This window comes from Nematolebias whitei, chromosome 9, assembly GCF_014905685.2.
Source record: "Nematolebias whitei isolate Nwh7 chromosome 9, NemWhi1, whole genome shotgun sequence".
NCBI lineage: Eukaryota > Metazoa > Chordata > Actinopteri > Cyprinodontiformes > Rivulidae > Nematolebias > Nematolebias whitei.
Window position 1 is genome coordinate 34,743,171 of NC_056506.1, and position 26,521 is coordinate 34,769,691.

At 41.0% G+C, this 26,521-nt stretch overlaps 1 long non-coding RNA gene across 2 annotated transcripts; it reads left to right on the forward strand.

The window, feature by feature from the left end:
- The first annotated feature begins 9,044 nt into the window (after nt 1–9,044).
- On the forward strand, nt 9,045–19,497 carry LOC119414600. 2 transcript variants are annotated; one of them, XR_005187013.1, is made up of 3 exons: nt 9,045–9,441; nt 12,494–12,590; nt 18,835–19,497. It is a non-coding gene; the product is annotated as an uncharacterized LOC119414600 (long non-coding RNA). The 2 variants fall into 2 exon arrangements; XR_005187014.1 differs by having other exon boundaries at nt 9,045–9,200.
- Nucleotides 19,498–26,521: the final 7,024 nt, after the last annotated feature.

Sequence of the window (26,521 nt, forward strand, 5' to 3'; positions counted from 1 at the left end):
ATACATATATATATATATATATATATATATATATGTATACATACATAGGTTAATCGTGAATGTAATACTCCCTACGACCTTGTGTATGTGCATATTGTCTTTTTCTGAATTTGTGTATTTTGCTTCTTTTCTGGATTATTTCATGTGTCTTTTTCTGTATAATCAGAACATGCTATCTATCTATCTTTTTTTTACATTGTAGGTTTGACTTTTTGGCTGCAGTTCATCCATAAAGACCACATCTAGCCAACTTTACTAGACAGTAGATACAGTAGGTGGGTTTCACAGGTATCTGTTCATTCTGAATTGTTGAATTTCTTCAGATTTTGAAGGCAATGTTGTGTTGGCTGGTCTATTTTAACATACCTTGATCAGCACATGTTAGTCTGCTTTTATATCTGGAGAAACCTCACTCATGTACTTTAACTAACTCACATTTTGATGCTGTGCTCTTTTTGTGGTGTTTGCAACACTTTACTGCCGTCCGGCTCATCTCGATAACAAAGTTTGAATGTTCCTCACCCAGTTTTAACACTACAGCTGTTCCAGTTTTTGACTGGCATGTAAAAATTGTGATCAGGGGCCATAGTAGCTTGGTTGTCTGTGTCATGGTCTCATAATCCTAAGGCTGAAGGTTCGACCCCAGGTTGCATCAAGAAGGGCATCCGTAATAAAATAATTGTCAACTTTTTAAGCGAGTTTGCTTGCTATAGAAACCCCTTCAGAAGGAAGAAGTCAAAAGAAACAAAACAACATGTATATCAATCTATCTATCTATCTATCTATCTATCTATCTATCTATCTATCTATCTATCTATCTATCTATCTATCTATCTATCTATCTATCTATCTATCTATCTATCTATCTATCTATCTATCTACCAAAAGAGGGGTTCATTATGTGAATCATTCAGGCACCAAAGCCCAATGTGATTTTGCTTTTTTGCCATTTTGTTGACGTCTAACAGGATTTGCACCCACAGCCTGCAGACTGAGCCTGAAACAATGTGTGTCTCTCCTGGCTCACTGCTTACTGATTCCCACCCAAATCAAAAGGGGAGAATCGTGGGGGGTCATGTCTGGCCACCTCTCAGGAGAATAACGGGGTCTCTGTCTGCTCCACAAACCACCAACGGTTCTCAACTGTCCCTATGGCAACAGCCAAGGACCCTGGAAGGCCCCAGACTGGAACATCCAAACAGATGCCCATAATTAACGATGCTACGCGGAGGTGTCCGTCCTGCCAGTCTGCCTTACACGGAGGCAGACCCTCTCCCAGACCTGTCAGAACCCCACAGGGCTGAGTAAAAAATGATTGCTTTGCAGTCCGTCCGTGTGTTTGTGTATGTGCGTGTGGGTGTGTGAGGAGTTGAGATACGAATGACCACGAAGTAATGGCAAAACATTTCCAGGATTTTACTGCTCTTGGGATTTTCAAGTGTTATAAATGTCCAAGTAAAACATCTTTAATTTTTTTAAATAAATGAATAATAATTAGCCTGCTTCAAATATAATGATAATAATTAGGGAAGCACGATATTATCGGCATGGTGTCGGTATCTGCCGATATTTGCGTTAAAGTTCAATATCGAACATTGACCCATTCCATCAAAGTTGAAGTGTTATATCATTTTCAACCCCTTTTTTTGGCATCTGCATTTGGTAGCAGACCAAATTGACAAATGCCATACAAAATAATGTAGTATTTTAATGCCACAGCTGAGTAGTCTCTGTAAGTAGGTCTAGGAAAAATAATATCGGATTGGTATCGGATATCAGCCAAAAAGCCAATATCGTGCATCCCTATATTTGTTTATTCAACAAAGTTTAAAAGTAATCAGTGCAATCAAGTTGTGAACTTGCCCAGATGTGTTTTTGTGTTTGTTGTTGTCACTCAGCTGACTGAGGATATGATTGGGTCTCATCTTATAATATTCAATAAGTGTGGTTTAATAAAACATACCGTGTTTTTTTTAGAAATTTATTGTTTAAGGAGCTGTTTGAGATTATGATGCATAAAAGATCTTATTACATGAAGTTTTAAAAAAAACAAAACACGTGTGCTATAAGTGTGTGTGGATGTGTTTGCTGAGAGCAGGAAGTGTGACTCGATGATCGTTTATGACTGATTAGATTAGATTAGATTAGATTACATTAGATCTCGGGGATAAATTTCCAATAAGAACGCTGTGCTGCCATTGCACCAAGAAAACGTGTTTTAAAAAAATGCTCCTTAAAGAAATGCATATCTCCCACTGCCTGACAGAACAAATGTCATGCTCAGATATGTTTTGTGAATAACTCCCAGCTACCACCACATCGAATTTTAGGTCAAACTCTGTAAAACTGATTCTCGTGGCCACTTTGGTGTTGGCGATGACTGTGGCGGCCATCTTCAATTGCACTGACAAAAGGCAATAAAAATGCTTTAAATAAAAATCTATTAAAATTTTGCTTTCTGTGAGAACATACTGCAAGGTCACAAGCATAATGAGGTGTAAATATACGTATATATTCAACGTTGAGCTGTCCATACTGTATCACTCATCACCCAAAAGCTGATCAGTGTGTTAAAGACTCATCTGTCTGCTGCCCGGCCGCTGACACCAAAGGTCAGGAAATGCAGTGTCCACTTGTTTACAAGTCCATCAACACGCCTGTGGTCAGCGGCACGCTCCGGAGGCTCGGGGTGAGTGGCCCGGTTCACCTGACCTCTGACCCTTGACAGCCTCCTCCTCGTCAACACATAATAAGATGCTTCCTTTCGCTCGGATCAATCAGTTCCTCCCAACAGGGCCTCAGAGAGTCCAGCACATGCACCGTGGCTTTCTGAGGCTCTTCAAAGAGCGCGGAAAAAAGGAAGCTGCTGAAAAGCACCCTGTTGTAAACGGATTACAAGAGATTTGTTGTGAGGTTTGATCTGCTTGTTCTCCTGATTCAGTTATTAAAAGAGTCCTGATGTTATTTTGAAGCATAATGACAATAATTTAAAAAAAAATAAGACTTCCTCGTGTTAAAGTTTTCTGTTTCCATTCAGAAGTGGAGAATCTGATTTATTCCCTGTGGGTTCTGGGACCAGTCAGCCAGACTTTCTGTGGGACACCCCCCCCCCCCAGTGCAGGAGCTGTCTGAGACGAAGCCTGCCGATTCATACTTTAAAATCCCCTGAACCACCTCAAGCTTCAAACAGCTCACACAAACTGACAACGCTGTTACTGATTAACGACCTAACATCTTAGAAGAGATATTAGATAATTAGCTTTGAGGTGAATATTAGCTTCAGACCATCATGGAAGTTAAGACAAATAAGAATTTCTCCCATTTGTTGATTTCTTTTAAGAACAATAAACCTCTAAACAGTTCGTCTCACCTTTTTTTATAAATAGAAAACATTCCATAATCATAAAACTCAAACCCCATTCATGATTTCTTGTTGTGAAAATGCATCTGTATTTTCATTTAAACATTCGTTCGGATCAAATACATGATGCAGAAGCTGACAGGAACAGTTTGTGGTGTGGTGAGGGAAACATCAGCTCGACTTGATCATGAACTGAAGAATATTGAGGAATTAAAGCAAACAGGTGAAGCAGAAGAGCTGCTGTTCACCAGAACATCAGCTTCAGTGGAAAAAGTGTCCGACTGTTGAACTTCTTTGTCTTCAGGAAACTCTGGTTGCATTTCTTTAATGAATGTGTGTTCAAAACTGTTGCACCAAACTGATGAACGGATCATTAATAAATGTTACAGCAACATCACATGCTTCGTTATCTCCACTGCAGTAAAAGTGATAAAGGAGGTCACGCATTCAGCATCCATGCTCGATCCGCCTCACATTTTATTCATTATTTCTACGGTACGTGTGTTTTTATTCACACTGTGACAATTTTATTTCCCTCTGGCGTTAATATGATTCAGTTAAACACTATGTCACTTCCGTTCTTCACTTTATTCTTAAAAATAAAATAAAAACTGACAATTGAAGGGAAAACAGAGAGTTGTTGTTTTGATGATTTGATGATCAAAAGTCGTCACATTCAGGGATAAATATCAGCTTTATTTGAAGTTGACTTTATCTTCGAGTTATAATTGACCTTTATGAAGTTCACAGTGTTGTGTCTGAATATTGAGAGCAATTTTAATTTAAAGGTTACATTTAGGAACTTGGCGACAAAGAAAAGAGGTTATGACGAAAATATTTTTTACTGACTCTCATCTTGCTTGTGAGGAGAAAAACCTTGAGACAAAACAGATAGTGACAAAACGATCCAATCCGCCTTCACAGCTTTGTTTCTGTTTTTAAACAGAAAAAGTCCAAATGTAAGTTCTGCTGCATCCAGAGGAGCTTGTGTGAAGAACGGAGAGCATGGTGCAAACAAAACATCTCAGATGAAATAACTCTCACACATGCAGACGTTTTTTTTAGAGTTAACTTTCCAACAGAAGAGTGTTGGATCTGTGTGGCCTTCAGCACCGCACGCCTTGCATGGTAATGGGTGCTGGGGGTTGGTAGTGGGGGGGTTTGAACTTGAGCGCGCAGGAATGCGGCTCGTGGGAACGCCGTGCTCCACGGTGCCCCACTCCATTGACGGCGCGCGGGCCGGTGTCAGCTCTGATCAGCATAAAACCCAGGCCGCTTCACGTGGAGGCGGGGGGGGGGGGGGGGGCGGGGCTCGCGCTGCTTCTTTCACACGAGGCTCCTGCATGCCGTATAAACTTTTATATTTACGCAAGTTTTCCAGGAGACAAAGGGGTTAATGATCAGTTTTCTCACTGGGCGGTAAGTTACTTTTTATTTATTCATTGTTTTCTCTCAGGGTCGTATTTTTAGCTCTTTGTCTATCATTTAATTTTGAAAACCTTTAAATCAGATTTTGAACATTTCTGACAGAACTGTTTTTGTAAATCTGTATTATTCAGTTTTTAAACCAAACCATCTTGTTATAGTCTCCTTTTTTTGTTTTAATCTTTGATGTTAAAGACAATAATTGATTTAAAATGTAGTTTGTATCATTTTAATCAAAATTTATTTTCTGTTCCTTGATGTTTAATGGAATAGGCCTGCTCAAATCCAAATTCTGCTTCTGGGGGACTTTTTCCTCTAAAGCAACACCTGACTTGATTTTTGACTCTTTGGTTGTTCAACTTGTCTGACTGAGAGCTGAAAGTGACGTCATGAAATAGTGACATCATCACTGCTTCAGAAATCTGACAGCAGAGACTCGTTAATAAACATGTGCTGCACATTACTGCACTGATAGATTCCTCCAAACACAAGGAAATATTGACAATTATCAAAACATTTTAAAGGTAACTTGTTGCTTTGAATTTTGTGACACAAAGATAAAAATGTTGGGTTTTAGAAAATTCTGTGAGTTTAACGTTGACTCATAATGAAGGGTTGTTACTGTGTGCATGAACATTTTTCAGTATGTCATGTCACAATTTATGAAGCTGAATAAAGTTGAGTAAAGTCCAGAACAAGAAACTGAGAGAACATCATCAAACATCTGGAAATTAAAGAGCAAAATGAATAAAAAAACACGTCCAATATTTAAGACAGAGCTTTGTGTGTACTGTTGGTAAAATCACAAACATATTATATTATTATAGCATTTATTATTATGTTCAGTCCAATTTGTTTATGAAATTATTACTTTAATTCTAAACATTTTTTATTTTGTATTGTTTATCAACATTAAGATTTTAACAATTAAAACGTTTTATTTCTGAAAATATTAAGATTTAAAAATCAAGATTTGCAGCTAAATCAATTCTAATTTCACTGACATTTTGATAAAAATAAGCAAAATGATTTTGATTATTATAAACTAAAATAAAAATAAAACTCCTGGACATTTTGTTAAATTAAATATTATCAAAATAATAATAATAATAATAATAATTTGTATCTTCTTTTATATATTTACTGTGTAGTTTTTATTTTTCTCAGTCTCAACAAGTTTATTAATAATTTTCAACTGATATACAGTATTATACAGCAACACATTAATATTATTTAACATAAATTCATAAAACATCTATTTTTTATTGCTATACGTCAATTAAAGTTTTATTTCATATCATCATTGTTTACTTTGAATTCAAACAACTTGCGCAACTTTATTTAAAAGTATATATTTTAAGTATAATATAGCATTCATTTATGTGCATTTTAACGTTGGTGTTAAACAGACAGCACCAAAGAAAGTTTTTTAATCTCTCCCTGTTTTTTTTTTTTTACTTTTTCATTTTAATTTATTTTATTCTGCGAGCTAACACAAACTTTGTTGTAATTTATTCATTTTTACATTTGTAGTTTCTTTGTTCCTTTTTTCACCAAAAGGTGTCGCTGTTTCTTCTTTTGCTGCTTTCTTTAATAACTTCGTTATTTCTGTTTTATTTAACACTGTTTTCCTAATTTGTATTTGCTTCGTTTGATTTGAAGAATTAAAATATTTCAATTAATCCCCTCACGCTCGTGCAACAAACAACTCCGTTAGATTAATAAGTTTATTTTAATTTTTTGTTAAGCCAGTCTAATTGAGACTAAAAGCGCACTTCCTGTTGAAAGTGATACAGTAACACAAGGAAATGGTTGATCAACTTCTAATATTTAACTGATTTAGTGTTTTTAATGAAGGAAGAAAATAAAACAGCTTAAAGTAGGTCATCATTTTCGCACGAATAAACATTTTGTTCATTAAGGAGTTGTATTTATCATGACAGCTTACAGCATAAGACTGTGAATCATAAAAGTTATTTGCACGTGTTGCAAACATAATTAGTCTTTAAAACTGGACTTACTTTCGATTAATTTTAATTTATTTTTTTTATTCATTTAATCGCATCACGTTTCTTCTTCTCTCCTTCCCTTTGAAGAGTCATTTCAAAATAAAACCAAATGTTTCATGGTCTCTTAAACAATCTGGGGCCTGTTCGATAAATCTGATGGGCCCTGAGGCGGCTCTGATCCTCCCCTCCCTGCTCCTCCTCCTCATCTTCATCATCACCACCGTCTCTGTCTGTCTCTCTGTCTGTCTGTCTGTCTGCAGCAGTGTCTGACCCGCTCTGACCAGTAAGAGATGGTTTTTAGATCTTGTATTTGTAGAAAATCCCACTTTAGTTCAGATCAGGCAGAAGGACAGACATGGAGCTTGCATGAGGAAAATATGGAGGCGAATGTGGGACAAACTCATGGACTGAAGGGTTTTAAAACCAGGATGTGACTTGATCTTTTATTTCAAGCAATGTGTTAGATATTTGATGAATAATGTTATGCTCGTTATTTTCACTTCTATTTCTGTTTGTTTGTATAAAAATGCATGAGGCTAAACAGATCTCAGCGATGACAGAAGACATTGTATATATACATATATATACATTTTTTTTTTTCATTTATAGGATAAGTAAACTGTAATTTACATTTCATAACATCGAGATGAACTAGAATAAACTTGATTCCAGCACATTTTCTGTTGAGGCTGAATTATACCAAAAACTGGCAATTTGTAAGTTAAGCAAACTCTGGAGTAAATTAACGAGGCTCTTCGGGGCCATGTGTGAGAGGAGGAGGTGGAGGAGGAGGAGGAGGAGGAGGACGCTGCAGAGCAGAGTTCAACAGGGAGATATTGTTGGGAGCCTGGGAAAGTGGAGCGGGGCTGACGCCAGACTCTGTTGGGTTGGGACTGGGGGGGTTGATGGAGGGGGACCAGGAGGATCCCAGACTGGATTGTCATGGTAATTTCTCTCCTGCACGTTGTTGAACTTGATGTTGACTTTTTTTTTTTTTTTTAAGTTTTGAAAAGTGGGTTGGTTGCGTGGGGGTGTGGGTGGGTCCCTGTTACTTGTTTATGGGAAAATCCATTTGACACACACATACAGTATTAAGACGCTATGAGTACATCTTATCTGTATCCAAAAATAAAAGGAACCTCAATTTCCTTTCCAGAATTCCGTTTATTTGTAACACATCTAACTTGTTTAACAATATAAGTTTATTGTTTTTATTATTATTAAAAACCTGATCAAACAAGAGCCCCTTATAGTTGTTGTAGTTTTTAAGGAGCATCACCTCCTAACGCGTCACGTGTTGTTACAGTAGAGCTTCAGAACAGATGCATTCTGGGGATGCAGGTGTAACGTCCCCCTGCGCGCATGCTCAGCAGCAGCGATGACTCTTCCCTCGCGCGTATTCGCTGCACAAATGACTCTTCCTTGTTTTCGTTGCGTGTGCTGTGAGTTTATTTACAGCGCGAGGCCACATCTGCTCACATCTGCACACAAAAGATTCATGCAGTGAAGTCCGAGCTGACAGGAGGGCTGCAGCACAATGCTCACGCGCAACAATCAGATTATATCTGATGATGCTTTCCTGCAGGGCACTGCAGCACATCTTTCAAATATAACCCTTCAAAACTTTTAAAGGCGAGTTTCTTTTCTCTGCTTCTCCAGTCAAAGATCATAATAACGCTCGTCGTTAGCTCCTTGAATCAAAGATAGAAAACCAGTCAAGACAATTACCCTCCTTCTGACAGTGTCAGTAAAATATATTAAAATATGTGGGGTAAATATGAAAGTAATGTGGTTTTATTGACAAACTTTCTGACGTCATTTCTCTGTTAAGGCTTCAAAAACGGCAGAACTTTGGGTTTTAAGTTTATTTTAATTTTATTTCTGCATTAGCAAAGGTTTAATATTTTTTAAATCGCTCTCATTTTGCTGCCTGTATCATTCCACATATTTTCCCCTTAAAGATTGTTTTATATATAAATGTATAATTACAAAACCAACTTTGCTCCATTCGCCTCTCAGGGAGAGATTTTACGCACTCCTCATTAAGGAGGAGATTTGGAGGGAAATCAGCCTGATTGACGCAACACGTGCATTTATTTTCAGATTAATAATCTCTGCTTCCCGCCTCTCTCTCTCTCTCTCTCTCTGGCTGTGTGTCGTCTGGTGCGTGTGTTTGAGTCCCCTCCTTTCCTCTCTGAGGCGGAGTTTGCGCCCTCAGCTCCCCGTGTGGACTCTCCGCACTTGGCAGTAGCAGCCTGCGCGTGCGAGGGAGAGGATGCGGTTGTTTCATCCCAATCTGCGCCACCTGAGGACACTTTGTGGCTCCTGATGAGCTACTCTTTCACGCGCTTTCACTCTCCTCCGATGCCATCGAGCCTTTTGGAGTAGAAATGAACGCGGAGCGAGTAAGTAATCGATGCTTTGTGCAATGTTCTGAAGGCAGATTTTAAAATCAGTGCTTCTGTGTGTTTCTCAAAAAAAAAAAAAAAAAAAAAAACTCTCATGAACCAGAATGAATGAGGTATTTTAAATGGATTTGTGTGTTTTTCCAAGCGACGCCAAGCTGTTACTGAATCCCTGAAGTTTGATGCTGAAAGCTTTGATCCGCATCTTTTATAAGAATGTGTCTGCACGTGCAGATCTGAGGTGGGTTTACTTTTAAAGCAGCCTGTTTGATTTGCAAGAACCTTGAGGATGCCTAATGAATGTACTGTATAGGAAAAGTGTGTGTGTGCGCGCGCGCGTGCGTGTTTTATTGGAGCCAATAGAAGCTGCGTGTGAAAGTCACCTTTCTTACCTCAGATAAATATAAAAATGTTTTAACATGCTCAGCATCTCACCTCCTCTGTGTGTGAGAGATGTGTGTGTGTGTGGGGGGGGGGAGCAGTGCAGATTTCACACATGCAACCCCCCCCCCCCCCCCCGGTGTTTTCCTCGGCGCGGGCGGCCCCTTTAAGAGACGACGGGTCAGTTTGTGTCTTTGGTTATCTAGCTGTATGAGTTTTAATTTCATAAAGCTAGAGAACCGAAAGTACGAACTGATGCCGAACACTTCGAAGAAGAAGAAGGAGGAGGAGACTCTCTCCTCTCGTGGAGGAGGAGGAGGAGATGATGCCGGGGCGGCTACCAGCAGCAGCAGCAGGAGGAACCGGGATGCTGACGGAGGAGAAGATGGAGACGCTATAGCAGCTTGATTTTAGCTAATTCCTTTCCACTTTCAGCTGCTATCCCTGCATGTGTGTGAAGGGGGGTGGTGAGGTGCATGGTGGTGATGGTTGAGGACCCATCAGTCCATCGTCATGTAGAAGAGAGGTCCAGACCCAGAGCATGCTGCAGCTGTCAGAGCTGTGTGGGTGTTTTTTTCTGGAGGGGTGAGACAGAAATAGTTGAAGCTTTCCTCTAATTGGCCGATCCGGGACTCACGTGACAGTGTTGGCTGCAGCATCATCATCACTTGAAGTGATCGCACGTTTTTTTTTTATATATCAGAAATCCTTAAAGGTCTTAACTTTAATTCAATAATTACAGCACGACTGTGTTCCCTTCCATCCAGTCCACTCTAAAAAAAAAATCACATGGTTTTATCTCAAATCTTGTAAGTTTCTTCCAGCTGCTCCGTTCTTCAGAAGTCGCCACAGCGAGTGAAAGATTTAGCTATTTGATGCCCTTCCTGGGCCCGAACCCGCAACCTCAGGATTAAAAGTCTGACCACCAAATTTTGCGATTCTGGTTTTTTTTTTTTAACAAATCACCAGAATGCAGCTTTGAATAAAGAAATCATTCTAGGTCAGGGGTCTGCAACCTTTATGATCAAAAGAGCCATTTTTCACCTTCGTTCGCTAAATTAAACGTGTCAGGAGCTGCACCAACAGCTGTGGTTGTCAACTGGTGGCCCATGGGCCACTTTAAGCTTGCTGGAGGGGGCTTTTGTAGCTAGTATTATAAAGCAAAAACTAATTATTTTTTAAATTTATTAAAGAAAATTATCAGATTCTTGTAAAGGGGGGAAAATTTTCAGTTACCATTATTTTTTGTAATTAATCTATAAACTATGCAGACAGATCAAGAAATAAAGCATATGTTTTACTCCTTGTACTCGCTCCAGTGTTCACATATTTGCAAAAGAAATGACATCAAAACTGTTGGAACTAATCATTTTTTGTTGTTTGTGGAACCAATGAAATTCAGTTTTATACCAGTTTTGGTCAAAGCTTGAAAAAGCTGCTGCAGAGGGACCAGAATGTGGCTCCAGAGCCGCAGATTGCAGACCACTGTTCTAGGTGCTAAAACGTCTTAATATATAAATTGGGGAGTGGTGGTGCAGAGGTTAGAGAAGATGGGCCTGTGATCGGAAAGCTGCAAGTTCAACTCCCCGGACTGACATCATTAAAATGTGTGTGGAAAAGATGAAACACCCACACCTGCCTCCACCCTCATTTGCCCCACTCTAGGCCCTTGAGCAAGGCCCCTAACCCCCATCATCTGCTCCCGAACAGGTCTCTTTTGAAAATGAGTTCTAGTAGTGACTCACTGAGACTACCTGTATAAAAAATTATTTAAAAAAAATCTAACTTTACCACGTTATTTAAATCATCATACTCCTTTTACTAAATATAAACTATCCCAAGGTGCTTTTTGAACATCTGGATTAGGCTTGAGGTCAGTGGATCACCTCCCTTACCAAACGCTGAGCTTTGCTCTCTGTGCTCTTGGACTTGACTAATGCTTTAGAGCCATTGCTATCATTGAATTGTGTGGTAAGGACGAAGTTTATAAAAATATTACTTTTTCCACTTAACCAGGTTTAGAGGATCCATGATAATTAATATGACTAATAATATTAAATAAAGGTGATATTTCGTTTCTTAAGGTTCAATGTTTTCTTGTAAATGTAATGTTTGTCAGTAGCATGATGTAAGAAGTGTTAACTCTGTGAGCTAACTGTTTGTAACAGGCATCACAGTCTTTGAGAGATCAAAACAAAAAAGGCCGCCTTTTGCTATTTTTAAAACGTAACGTTTCACTGAACCTGAATTAGACCTGGCAGATGTGTTTTTGTATTTCACTCATTATTTTTGGATTCTCAATAAGGACAAAATAGGACATCAGCTCAGAGTTTGATCTATTCTTGGAGCAGAACTGAAGTCTTAGAGACGACTGAAAATCCCTGAAGTCCCAGCATGCTCTATTTAGAGCATGACTGACGACGTTTGATGTGCGCCGTTAAACAAGAGGGCTGCAGATGGAGGGGTTCTGCGTCCTGCGGGATCAAATCCAATCAAACTTTATTTGTGCATCACGCTCCATGCATGCAGACACCATGTGCTTTTCAGCAAGAGCAAAATTACAGTTTGAGAAAACAACACATGCACGCAAAATAAGTCAGGTTGGACACATTATGGGATCATATTCTGTTTTTTTAGTTGGCTTTGCCTTTCTCTTCACATATTACCCCTGGGCTCATGAAATATTCTTTAATCCATCCCCTCACTGTGGTTTAATTTCCCCTTCACAAATGTGTCTTCATAAAATCCCACCATTAGATCAAGCATCACATTTATTATTACCCTTATTAAGTTAAGCTGCAAGGATTTTTTCATAAACCTTATATTTTTAGCTGAAACATGAAGTGCTCTTTAAAGTGGCAGGTGCGTGTGGGTTTTACTCATATTGACTGTCTTTTCTTCTGCTTTTGTAGGGAAATGTTGGCAACATTAGCCAAGACGTTTGCATTAACATGGAGAGAGGAGAGACACCGCCTGCAGACAGGATGAGGTGCAGCTGTCAGCCTGCAGGTAAATGCTGCAAATAAGATGACTCATGAAGTGCACATGCATCTTTTGGCTTTTATACATTTCTGTTTTAGGTCCTACATTGGGCTTTGCTGTCGTCTACATTTTGTATATCTATGTGTGTTTGAGTTTCATGCTCTGCTGAAGTCTTGATCATCTCAATTAAACCAAAGCAAATATCTACAGACATTTACTTCTGCTTGCACATGGCACAAATGTCAGTTTAATACCTAAACAATGTAAACGGACTGATTTCATCAAACCAACCTCCATGTTAAATTCCACGCTAACAATCTCTTTCGAAGTATTAGCCTTTGTCACTTCGAGCATCCCCCCCTCATCTTCCTCACGCTCAGACACGCACCTCTCTTTGTTAATCTCACACTCTCAGCGTTTTATCCCTTTTAAATACCGTGATCCTATTTGTCAGGTAGAGTGTGTGCTGGGTGCCGGAGAGGTGGCCGTGTAATCTTTGCTGCGGTTCTTGATCCGTTTAGGAGACCCTGTTTGGACCTGTTTGTGCGGAACGAGTGTTTGGGTGGCTTTGTCGTCTTTTTGTTTTGATTTTTTTTTGTCTCACCTCAGTGCCTTGACGACTTACAAGTCACCTCCCCTTATCCAAAGTCTCCTGATTGTGCAAATCTGTATAAACGTGCAACACATTCAGCAGCTTTTTGATGCGTCTAATGAAATTACTTTGGATCAAGCGTTTAAAACAAAAACTGACTTTCTTAGGGGTTGCTAATAAACAATGCACAGGAGATATTGTTCGAGGTATTTCTCATGTTGGTCACAGAAACATTTATTAGCATTGTCAGAAGTTCCCCTCCATTTCTCACAGGCGCTGCTGTAAATTAGGATAAAAAAAAAAAAAGTATACACTGTTAGCAAGGTCACATCTTCATGGTTCCATAACCTCGGAGCTCAGTAGAAATCTCAGTTATTCAAATTTACTGTGGAGTTCTTTGGTTCCCCAGATTTTTCCCAAGCTTTACATTAGCATATGCAAGGGCCCGCCTGTCCTGCTGTTTTCTAAAGTGGATGTAAATTATAACCAGCATTATACAGACTGATAGGAGATAAATCTCTGCAGTAATGCATCGCAGCGAGTTGCAAACAGGGAAAGTGGGGGGTGTGGGCTTGATGCTTTCAAGAGGGTGTGTGTGTGTGAGGTACTGTACAAAAGCATGTGGCAGATGGGATACAGCCTAGCAAAACGTGTGCTAATAGTCATGCTAAGCTCTATTTCCATTTCTGTTTCAGATTTTCCATCCCTATCTTTTGTTCCTTTTTTATTTTTATTTTGTGCAAAGCGTGCATCAGATTTGAAATTTAGTACATTTGTTGTATTAATGAAACCGTTTTAAAAGTGAGCGCACATCTTAAAAAGAAAAAGAGAAAACTAATATTAGCACAGTGAGATTAGTAAGTCGAAATTTGCACTTGTGCAGTCCAAAAGGCTGAGGGGCTTCAGGCCTCATGAGCCGAGTGGAGATCTTTTTGGAATCTCTATGCAAACCCAGGCTTGAATAATGAGATGTATTTATGAAGGGCTGGGAAGGAGGTCCCTGCTTTTGAAAACAAGTATGCTGGAGTCTGAATGGGATATAAGGGAGAAGGAGGGGGGGGGGGGGGCTTGGACAAGAGAGAAAAATGGGTGCGTGTAGAGGTGGGGGTACCAGGGGCCCCCAAGCAGCCCAGTCCTCGTCCAGGCAGCTGTGAAAAGGGGTCCCGTCTTTTTCCCACGCCCAGCAAGACGCGAAACAGTGCCGCAGCTCGCTAGGGTCAAGTCCCGTCGCTAATATATACACACACATGCATACACACACGCAGGCAGAGATTGTGTGTCAAAGTTTTGCAAATTAACAAGCTGTCTAAGAAGCTCTGTGACATGGGGGGGTGGGGTGCTGCTTTTCTCCCAGGATGCTTTACACTCCCATCAGGGGTCAGTGGGCTTCATGAAACAGTGAGGTCATAACTTCAACTTGAACTTAAAATTCTGCTGAAGACTGAAAAGAGTCTGGATTGTCATTGTTGTCACTTCTTTAGGAATAAAGACTAAAACTAAAGCTGGACCCGTTTCACGTGCAGGATGAAGACTATTCCTCCCTTCATCCTGTGATTGCGTGGACAGATTTATATGCTTGTAATATCTGTGATATGAGTTCAAACATTCTCAAACATATAAAGTAAAGTTGATCATTTTGGCATCAATATTTTAGATATAATGATCACATCTGATCCTTGTTGTGCTTAGAAGATATGGAACTGAAACATGAGAAGTGTCACACAAAAAAAAAAAAATTCTGATGAATTGGCACCAAGAGAAAATTAATTGTCTCCGATTTCTAATGTATTCATGTAGTGACCAGGATGAACCTCTGAAATTACAGGTACAGTGGCTGCTATTTTGCCACCTTCGATAAAAGGATGTAGTGTCACCTCGTCCTCCTTGCAGGCCCTTTCTAGAAACGACATGGCACACCAAACAAAATGGTGCAGCGTTCACTTCCCTCCCCGATCACCTCCATCACTGCATCAGAGCCTCGCAGAGCGGTGTCTCACTAATTCAGTTCCCCCTTCCTGCTCCATCCCCTTGCTTTATTTCTGCACTATTAAAAAAACAAAAAACACTATGCCCATCTCTGAATACATCAGCAAGCATCCTGTCCTCTTTCTCACCCTCTCCTTGCTCCTGACTCTCCATCTTCTTCCATCTCATTATCATGTCCCTTCCCATTCAGAAGAGCTTCAAATAAAGACGGAGAACCCTTCTAATTAGCTCTGTAAAGATGCTTTGTTGTGGTCAGTGTGGTCACCAGTGTGTGCATTGAGAGAGGATGTGTGACAGCCAGTGTTAGCACTGAGGACATGTGTATGGGCCCTTAATGAGGTTTGTTAGCTGAGTGTGTGTCCTGCTGTTTGAATGCACCCTCGGCAGCCTTTGAAGGAACAGAGATGAGGAGAGCGTCTTTCACGATGGCAGATTGCAGAATGCAGATGATGCATTATGCCCAGCGTGGTTTCCAGTTCAACAGCAAATGAGAGGAGAATAATACTTGCATGTTGTCCATGAAAACCGAGCGGGAAGTATACAGAGGCCGTTGTGCTCCCCAGGCATCTCCACCCTTTGTGGATTTGTGTTGAACAAAGAAATATTTGCTGGGAATTAGCAGCTCTAAGAAACTCACAGTTCATATTTTGCATAAAAGCAAAACAAAAGAGCGAGAGAGAGAGAGAGAGTGAAAGCTCACTGAAGAGACTCCCTGTTAGAAATCATCAATAGACAGTCTTGTTGCAAAGTTACGAGACAATATAAAGAAAACTTCCATGCTATGTATTTAGAAGAAATGGTGGATAAATTAGCAGGTGATTCGTGAGCTCAAAATGTGAAATAAATAAAAGTAAAATCAGCTGTGTGTTTGTGGTGGAAGAACAGGGCTGGGAACGTATATCGTTTAAAGAGAGACTGAAAGAGAAAAAAACAAAATAGGTTGGGAAATGAGGGATTGTGTCGAGCGAAGAGCAGCCTGCTGGGCCTGCCTGCTGCCTCAGAGATTGTAAACTGTCACGCAGGATGCAGACAGAGGAGCAGGACAGAAATCATTTGCCCACATTACCCTCTAACACTGAAACTGCCGCTCACACATCCCCTTCCTTCTCTCCTCCGTCTGCAGCTGTTATTTTCTCCTTTTTCTTCTGCCCGTGCACATACATGCATATGAACTCGCAGCTTCACCGATAGATTTTCTCCTCTCTGGATGAAACGAGTCAGCTTGCAGCTCTTCTCTTACCCCCACATCATTGTTCGATGGTTTGTTGCCTCTCCGTAGGAGGTGCGCAGAGAGTGTTTGGACTCATTCCCCTGTTTTACCAGTTTACCAGTGTAATCCCTTCCACTGGCACAATGAGCTTTCACTCCAGCCACAGGATTCTATTAGGCTCCCAGAGAGGCACGGGATCTCAATAAACATTTTCCAGCTACTCTTGTGCCGCCTATACAAGCAGCTGAACTGATAGCTTCTTGTATACGTCTTAAATTAAAACCCACCCTTCGTTTTACTGAGAGGTTTACCTGTCTGGACAAATAATGTGAAATAAGAGCTTACAGCAGCAGCTTGTTAACGCTTGCTGCTTCATTTCCAAAACAAAACGTCTTCATTTCAAAAAAGCAGCTAATGTCGTATTTCATGGAGAAAAATAAATGTTAAGTGATTTTCAATCAATGATTTTGTTCTGAGCAGAAAACCTCCACTACAGTTGTGGCCACTTTAAAAAGATGCAGCCGCTTTTATTAACGGTTATCATTGTGACCCTTAATTTATCAATTCACTGTGTTTTTCAGGCACACTCAAAAAAAAAAAAAAAAAGAGTAACAGTTTTATGAAAAAGTTAAATTAAATGAGGGATGCTGACTTTTAAGCAATAAGCGATTTCACGTTTAAGCTGCTCTTAAGTGTTTTTTTTTTTTTTATAAAACAGTCAGTAAACTTCTGAGTTAAATGGACTTGTTTGCAAATTTTTCATATTAACTTGATAAGAAAGTGTGTAATCGTGGCTCTGTCTATTTTCTGGAACGGCACCCTTAAAACAACAAATTGAAATAATCTGCTCTAAAAAGGGCACTTGTTAAATTATCAAATAATACCAAAAGAGTCATCACTGCACGTCACTCCGTTTATTTAAATATTTAAATATTAAAAGCATGAGTAAAGCATGCGTGTGGCATGCAGAGTCAAGCAAATGTGATTCCTTCTCACAGATATATCGTTTTTGTTCTAATGTTTTTGCTGCAGATGCTCAGGTGCTGTTCATCATCCTTATAACGCACAAAAACCGTCTTCAGATACAAGAAACAAAAGTTGTTGTTTTTTTTTTAATCATCAAAGATTGTTAGACTCATCTCACTGTATTTATTACAAAAAAAATCAATTATTTACTAAAACATTTATGTTCATTAGCTCTTTTTGGTGTGTTTGGTGATTTTTATCACCGTACTTATACGGTTTTTTTTTCTGTTTTTGGGGACTCAGAAAATATATAAACAGCTTATTTATAGCTCATGTCTCTGAATAATCAGAGGGAATATAAGCAAAAATAAACACTTTGAACAGAAGATAAAGATTCAGAGGTTTTTTTTTTTGTCTGGAGCTGCTAAATAAGGCACCAAGTGTTTCTGTGACACTCTTCTAGGATCCTTGTGAGATGCTCCTCTGCTTTGTTTCTCAAGTCCAAAGCCACAGTGGGTCACGGTGCTCCTCCAGTCCTGCTCTACCCAAACATATCATTCCATCTTTTATTTGTCTTTCTCCTTCCCCCAGCCTTCCCTCCGCTCCCATCTTAATAATGCCGCTCTTTTCTTGCGCTCTGAGTGGAGGGCTGCCCTGAACCAACATTGTCCCTTGCACTGGTTCTAGTGAGGGGGCCCTATTGTGTGTGAAGGAATGGTGAGTTAACACCCATGTCTGAGCACCCTCAATGGGAGCATTGTGTCTGAATCGTCCTCAAGCTCACCCAGTCTCACCCACATCACCCTCCCACCTCTCATACCACGGCTACACCGATCACGTAGCTGTTATATGATAAAAACACGAACTAACAAACTGAAACTCACCAATAAGCTGGATCCTTCATCTGGCCTCGGCTGGATTTATCCACTGTTTTCTTTGTTCTTCTTATCTTATTTTCTATTATTATTTGTTTTTAAGCCATTCACAGTGAGCTGAATGTGTCTTTGTAGCTGCGATTTGACAGAAATTTGGGGCTGATGGGTGTACGGCTGCAAAAGGAGGCCCCTGCAATTCCTTTCTCGTAGAGAAAAGAACAAAGAATTGCACAAAGGACCTTATCGTATTAGCATGATATTAAGATTCTGAATACTTTCAAAATGCTTCGAGATACTTCAAAACAAAGACGTCTGCGTGGATGAAATTATTACCATTAATGGTATTGAGTAGAGGCTATGCATGATGATATAAACCAGAATTCTTTTCAAATTTATTTACAACGTTTAGAACGTGGACACAAATGGCTGCTTTTGTGCAACATGTTGAGCATTTTTATTTGTTTTTTGTTAAGCAGCGAGCGCCTCGGGGCGGGTTACAAAAGAGCAAGTTGGTGTTTTCTTCCCACATATTTTTAATCAAAGTGTTAGTGTTTACATTTGCATTTGCATTGAGCAGAGGGATGTTGAATGCTAAAGGTGAGATTTTGAAAAACACTCTATTTTTCCCTTTTTTTTTTACAGCTGGAAACGAGGGTGGGTGGCTGGAAGGCTGGATGAAGGCTGGTAGATGACTGAACTCCGAGACCCGGTGCAGCTCATCATCATTGCCAGAGGCTCTTGTCTTCTTCCTCCCCTCCCCATGGCTCGTACCTCCATCCAGAAGGTCTAGCAGAGCCAGCGAAGCCCAGCCGAGACTCCAGTGAGTGGGCTGGGAAAGATGGAGAATGTCCCTGAAGGCTAGAATCACCTCTGGAGCTACCAACATGCAGGAGAAATCAATATGAAACACAGAGACATCACAGCTTTGAGTGAGGTTTCCTATTTTTCCTTTTTTTTTTTTTTTTTGAGTGTGTGGCCTGAAGGGCCGACAGACCTCCAAAGGACACTCCCTGCGTGGCTCTTCTCAGCTGCAGCCTCCAGCTCCTTACTGGACCTCGGTCCTGATCTCCACTGGCTGTGTGTGGTTCTGCTGAAGGCTGTTTCTCTCCAAATGTTATCCACCATGTCAAAAGACTGCTGAGAGGCATGTTCCTTTTTCTTTTCTTCCTCCCTCATCATGAGATTGACATATCCCACCACCGTCTGCCTCTGGCAACCAGCTTGGAACTTCTGCTCTTGACTCACTCTGCAACTTTAACTCATCTGCTGCTTATTCCCCAACTGGTTTTTACACTTGACAAACAGACACTGCGATCTTTATTTTTTCCTCAGCTGCTGACTGTGATGAGCTGCAGACACATGTCTTTCAAAAATAGAAATGCAGCGAACAAAGCTTGATTGTTTTTTCCACGATGCCCTATTAATACGTTTGAAACGGTGCATAGTAACGAACTGAAAAGCAGAAAACGGCTGAAGATCACAGAGCAGAGACGTTGCTGCAGAGACAGTAAAATGGCAAGTATCTCTCTATAATGCTCCACATACTCTGAATGTGCACTCAGAATATATGTGTGTGTGTGTGTGTGTGTGTGTGTGGGTGAACGTATCGTACAATCCTGGCCTTGAGAGCAAACAGCAGCAGTTTCCAAAACGTAGTTGTTGTCTTGGAGATGCGATGTGGTCGGTTCCCTCCAGATGGGCACAGCTTAAGACAAAATGGCCGCCGCTCTTTCCTTCTGCCAAAGATGGCGAGCGCTCCGTGGTCGTCTGCCATCTGTGCATCCGTTAACTGTCGCCGAATGCAAATCGGGGCTAATTGCATTTGCATAACCTCAAAACATTGTGGCGTTTTTTTTGTTGTTTTTTTTCTGATCTCGTGAGGGTGTCATGGCGGCAAGCAAGCAAGACTGAAGAGGCTTTGTTTATTTTTTTTATTTTTTTTTTTACGTGTACTCACTGATATTTGTTCATCATTCACAATGAAAGCATTTGCACCCTGTGAAGTATCTGATAGGTGTTTTAGATCAAGCGTCCAGACGTACTGTGCCATATGGTGCTCGTGTTTCCGTGTGATTCCCTCGTATGCAAATGTGACACTGTACAAAGGATTAAGCCGAGGCTTTGTTTAAATCAGATCGCTCTCACGCACACATCCTCCGTTGTTGGTTTTTTTAACACACAGACAAACATAAAGCACAGATTAAGCAAACGGAGACGCTCACTAATTAAAAATTAAAAAAGATCCATGTGTTCAACAAAGACCAGACCATGATTGTCTCATTTTTTGCACATGGCTGTCTGGTTACTCATCACAAACCATGGGGTGGCTCATTTAGCCTAAAAGCTGTTTTTTTAAATGAAATATAAAAAAAACTATTCACACCTGAAAACCATTTTTAGCTTTGAAGCTTCAGTTTTTCCTGAAAAACTGAAAAGGAACTGATCCATTTGCATCAGGTTTGGAGTTTGCACCTTTTGTAATAAATTTAAAAAATATATACTGAACAGGTCAAATTAATGACAACATAATAAGACTATAAACAAGATTTGTGCGGCCGTGATAATTAATCTGTAACATTTTTGCCGCCATCTTTACATTTGACTCAGCAGGCTCCTGTTTTTAATTCATTCGATTAGAGCAGCTGAGCAACAAAGCAGCGCCACAATTTGCATTTTGCCCATTAGGGCAGCTGCCGCGCCGTACAGTTGGACCGGGCAGCAAAATGGCGGTCACGCGAATCATAAGGCGCTGTATGCTGGGCGTGGGAGCTGAGGAGACGAGGAGATGGTGGGATGGGAGATTTTTGGGGTGTCTGGTTTGTGAGACAGGGGTTGCAGGGTGCAGACTGTGGGGTGGGGGAAGATGGAGCAAGGGTGTAAGGAGCGGGGTTATTATTTGAGCAAGGGGGGCGTCTGGTTTTGGAGGGAACCATTAATGAAGAACTGGAGGGAAGAGGGGAGGGGGGGTGAATTTGTCTGCATTTGTGATGTGTCTACGTTTGTATAGAGCGATGGACGCAGCGAAGTTCACGCCTCACATCTTCTGACTGACCGTCACATCAGCAGCAGCAGCAGAAGATGCTTTAATGACACTCAAACAGCCCAAAGCCTCATGCTGGCCGCATCGCGGCTTCTGTAGGCGACGCCAGCCAGTGAGAGTCTGAGAAGCTGCTCTCAGCCAGTGGCGCACAGTCAAGAAGGAGGAAGAGGAAGGAAAAGCGAGGCGAGTCACGAGTTTACCCTTCATGTGCCGGAGAAAGGAGGAACATCAGAACAAAAACTGGACAGGAACAAAGAGTGAAGCGTAGAAGAAGGGCGAGTGCAGCAACACAAGAGCGCTAGGCTGTAATGGTGATGTGTGGCTTGCAAAGCGACAACAAAAAGGCAACGTCAGATTTTCTTTGTTTGCCTGTCGCATGTGCTCACGTGGAATGTTTACTGAGCATTTAAAGAGCGAAGAAAACCTCTAGCTGAAGCCAGGCTCGTCGCGAAACCCCCAAAAAAGTCAGACAGGCAGACACAATGGCCGTCTCCATCATGAGCCTCATGAATACCGCCTCGTTGTGACGGTGCTGCAGGTCTGGGCTCAGAGCGTGGGAATCCTGCGTGCACATATGCAGAACAGCCAGGCTCTGGCTAGACTGCCCTGCTAGCATGAATAAATGGTCTCATAGCAGGTGACAGAGGACCCTAGAGTTCATGGGTCAAGGCCAGTGAAGAGGTTGTCTGGTTCACGAGTGGTGTGCGTGTGTGTGCGTGTGTGTGCGTGTGTGTGCGTGCGTGCGTGTTTGGCCTTCGTCTGGGTCATGTAGCATGCAAATGAAGCAGCCAGGCTGTTTGATAAGCGTTCTGTCTATTATTAGCTCAGTGTTAGTTCAGAGACTGGACGCAGATTTGAACAAGAGCTCCTTGGTCGTGTTGCAGCCGCAGCAGGGTGCGGACAGATAGACAGGCAGGCAGATAGGCAGGCAGGCAGACAGATAGACAGATAGACAGTCTGAAGTCAGACCTCCCCTGCTAAAAGTCTGATTGCGTCGTCTCTTAGCTTTTTCTCCCCACGTCTCTGCTTTGCGTGGCATCTCTTCTCTGAGTGACACGCTGGTCTCGGGCTCTCCAGTGAGATGCTTTTGTTTCTCTCTGACTGACGGCATATTTGGAGCGACGCTCTGGATTTCCATCATGGAAGAAACCACCAAGAATGCCCTAGTTTAGACCGCACACAGTAATTTGAATCTTTGTTGTTGTTGCATTTGGGAAGACTGAAAAGATTAAGCTCTTAAAAGAGATTTTTTTTTTAATAAAATATGGTTGATGTTTAATTTTTCCTTTCAAGACCATAGAAAATATATTTAACTTTTATATTTTTCAAATACAGTTTGCTCAATAATGACAACCAAAATCACTTTGAGTCTTTTAAGTTTGAACATTTTCAAATTTTCCGTCAAAGTGGAGTCAACATTTGGCTGAATATTTTGAATCTTTTACAGCATCACAATAGTCTAATGCCAAATACTGTTTCTATTAAATTTACATTTAAAAGAAGCTTCTTCTTTTTTGTCACCAAGTCCTTTTTGTTGTTCTTCTCACTGATACTATAGATTTGCCCTAAATTTACAACAAGTAATTTGTATTGATCAGCTGCTCATAATGTGTAAACTAGACTGAACAGGTTTTGTGTGACCAGTTCAAACTGGACCCATTGTCTCCAGGATGCACACAGAAGAAGTTTTGAATGTCCCGTTGTAAAGTGATGCGAGCGTAATGTCTCGTGATGTTTCTTTAAGGGAGACCATGTTGCCTCATCAGGAGCCGTGTGAAGGACGGAGGCGAGTGAATGGAGCTAACTCGCTCCACTCCTTTATGCTCGTGGCTCCAGGCTTCATTAGCTCGACAGAAAGGGACAGCTCCCTCTCGGTCCCCTCAATAGACCCGTAGACCCGTCTCTGGACAGGCTCGGGCTCAGCGTGGAGGCTGAGTGAAGGTGTGTGTGTGTCCAGCCTGTTAAATGTGTGTGTGTGTGTGTGTGTGTGTTTCTGAATCACTAATCATCAGCTCTTATAGTTTCTTACTCTGTCTTAAAGTAGGCCCAGTTCTCTCTGTCTCGATTCTCACGTGCACAGCCTGCTCTCTTGTGTTTTTTTCTTGTTTTTATGTCTTAAAGTAATAGCTCAGATGTTTTGAAGTGGGGTTCTATGAATAAGTTATAACAATTACAGTATTACCTGCTGTAGAAGCTGCTCTTTGAAAGACTTCAGATTGGAAAAATTGTTTAATTCTGTTCTCGGCTCGTCCGGCCGGGGCCAAGACCAAAAGTTGCTGCTATTTCAAAACGACTCCAATCTCAATTGTTTTTGTTTTTGTTTTGTTTTGTGCAAATAGCTATAAATTGCTGTTTAAATGATGGTGTCATGCAACAATATTTGTTGTTTTAAAGTCTTTTAAAAAAAAACAACTCTGGTGCGATCCAGTGAAAAATATTTTTAGATTTAAATTGAATAAAGTGTGCAGAAATGCACTCTGGCCTTGACCCCACTCAGACTAACTCAACCCGCTCAGAATTAAACTGTATTTCTCCAAACTGAGGCCGTTCAAAGAGCTATCTAAAACAGGTAAGATAATAATTGTTCATAACCTTTACACATGACCTCACTTCAAACTATATGAAATTTTGCTTTGCTCTTCGACTGTCCTGGTTCTTAGAAGATATGTTTGTTTAATTTGGATCATCTGGTGTTTTTCTCTTATTGGATGTGTCACTTTAAGTGTTGGAAAACATTAATGCTCTTCAAGAGACAACTTGGACGACATGACTCGTTGTAAAGAAAATCCTGTCAGAAATTAAATCCTTACATAAAGTTTTAGTGATGATCCCTGAGGAGGTGACCCGGGTCTTGACTGGTTAATTCACACATGCAGATTATGTTTTAATTTGTACTCTTCTGTGACAAACATGGTGTGCGTGTAAAAGCGCTCACGTGATTCAAAATTCATCCACGCCGAGTTTCACCCAAGATGACGGTGAACTTTTGTTTGCATAAATTTCTAAAATGTTTTCTTGGCAACTTGTGTAGACCCAATCCTATACTTTAATTTCAGGTGAAAATGCACATAGAAGATGCAAACACAAAGATTTAAGTCTCGAATATGAACCACTCACATTGGAGCTCAAATCATTTGTTCTGTAAAATTAGGGAACATAAATTAGGATTCCCCACAATTGATAAATATATGAATATTCTGTGTTTATCCATTTCCTACTATCATTTTTTGTTGCATATTAGAGGTTGAAATACTATAGTGAGGAAACATTTATTGAATTCATTAAAAAATAGTTGAGCTTTGACTCAAAAATAGAAGCGTTGATGGTGACACAGGGAAAGAACGAGGGTACATCACTGTGGCCTGGATTGTGGTTCCACAGGGACGGAGACACTTTCACATTTCTTTCACACAGCAAGATGGGAGGATTTCTTTAACACTTACATTCAATGTATGCACACGCACACAGAGGCACCTTGTTCCCTCCTCACATGTGAACCAGGACTTGAGTTGTGCAGCTTTTGTTGTTGAGGCAGCAGGAAACTTATTGCCCCAGATTTACAGCAACTCTTCGTGACGCACGCAGCGGCTCCCTGTTACACGTCGGCTGAAGTTTTGTTTCCAACCCTTTCAAATTCAATTTTTCTTTTCCAGCGCCATTTTTGATCAGAACGCCTAAAATCTAGAGGAGTGAATGTGTGTGAATGTAATTGTATTTGGACATAACAGACCACCTGACCTCTGACCTTGTCCTACTGCGCAGCATTCATCCCCATAGCCTGGCTCTATATACACACACTCACACACACTCGCACACTCACACAGCGGCTGTACTGGTAGAGCTGCGCTCGGCCACCCATTCAGGGCTCAGTCACGGCCACTTAGAGCGCAGCAGCCTCGGGGATTCAGACTAGCTGTGATCCAATGACATGTATTTATAATGAGGGGGCTGCGGGGACGTCTTTGTTGGACAGACACATTGTCTGCGTGAGTGTGTTTGTTGCAGAGGCTGCTTGAATACGAAGGGAACTTGAGAAAGTCCTGTACAAAGTCCTGTACCCCCCACCCCTCGGCACAAGCTGAGTCTGCTTGTTAACTGATGAGGTGGTTCCTACAAGTCTGTGCGTGCATGAAATAATATACAGTAGTCCCTCGTTTATTGCGAGTGTTCGTTTCCAACACCACCACCACCCATCCGGCGCAATAAGTGAAAATCCACGAAGGAGCGAGGTTATATTTATTTCAGTATTTATATATATATTATAAGGTGTTAGAAACCCTTCCCACACTCTTGCAATATTCTAAACTCTTAAACCTGCGTCATGTTAACAACATACCTACAGTACTGTATATGTAGCTACTAAATTTGACTTATTAGCTCTGCAGAACAGGAGCGGCTCTCGGTTCCGGTCTGACTCTGTTTTGGTCCAACTCTGTTCCGGTCCGACTCTATTCCGTTTCTGCAGACCTACCCTGCAGCGATGAAGCCCACAATCAATTGTCTAAACTCTTAAATTACTCATTTTAACAACATACTTATATGTAGCTACTAAATTTTACTGACCAGGTTCTGCCGAACAGGAGCGGCTCGGTTTCGGTCCAACCCGAGTGATGAAAAAAGTTCCGGTGGGCTCCGGATGGAGCTCTGGATGGAGCTCTGGATGGCGCTCCGGATGGAGCTCTGGATGGAGCGCCGGACCTTCGGTGGTGCATCGCAGCTTAGAATCCTCATGGGCCGCCTACCAGCTCTCAAGGTTCATCGATGGGTCTTGAGGTCTGGTTCTGCTCTGGTTCTGGTCTGGTTCTGTGGGTTCCATGCGTCTCTGCATCTGTTGGGTGCCGAAGTCACTGTAATAAGTGCCAAACCTTTTCTGATCAGATCAAAGCTTTCCCTCTACAGCAGAAGAAAATTGGGCTTCTGGGCAGGGCACTGTTGACTTCTGGGAAATGTAGTCATTATGAGCAGGAATACAGTATAAGCTTATTGAGGAAAAAACTACAGAATGGCGGTGCCTGCCTGGAGTAGTTTATTTTTTTACTTTTTACTGTACAGTATCCAGTACTGTCCCAATCACATGAGTAATATTAAAGTTGACAATCATGTGTCCTGCACAATCTTTGTTATGTTAATGTGCATTGACAAACTGCGATATCGCGAGACTGCGAAAGTCGAACTGCGAAGTAACGAGGGACAACTGCATTTTATATTTATATATTTAAATATTCAGGTTTACGGAGGTCACTTTGTGTTACTGTTTTGGGTGGATGTCTTGGTTTTCTATATTTATTT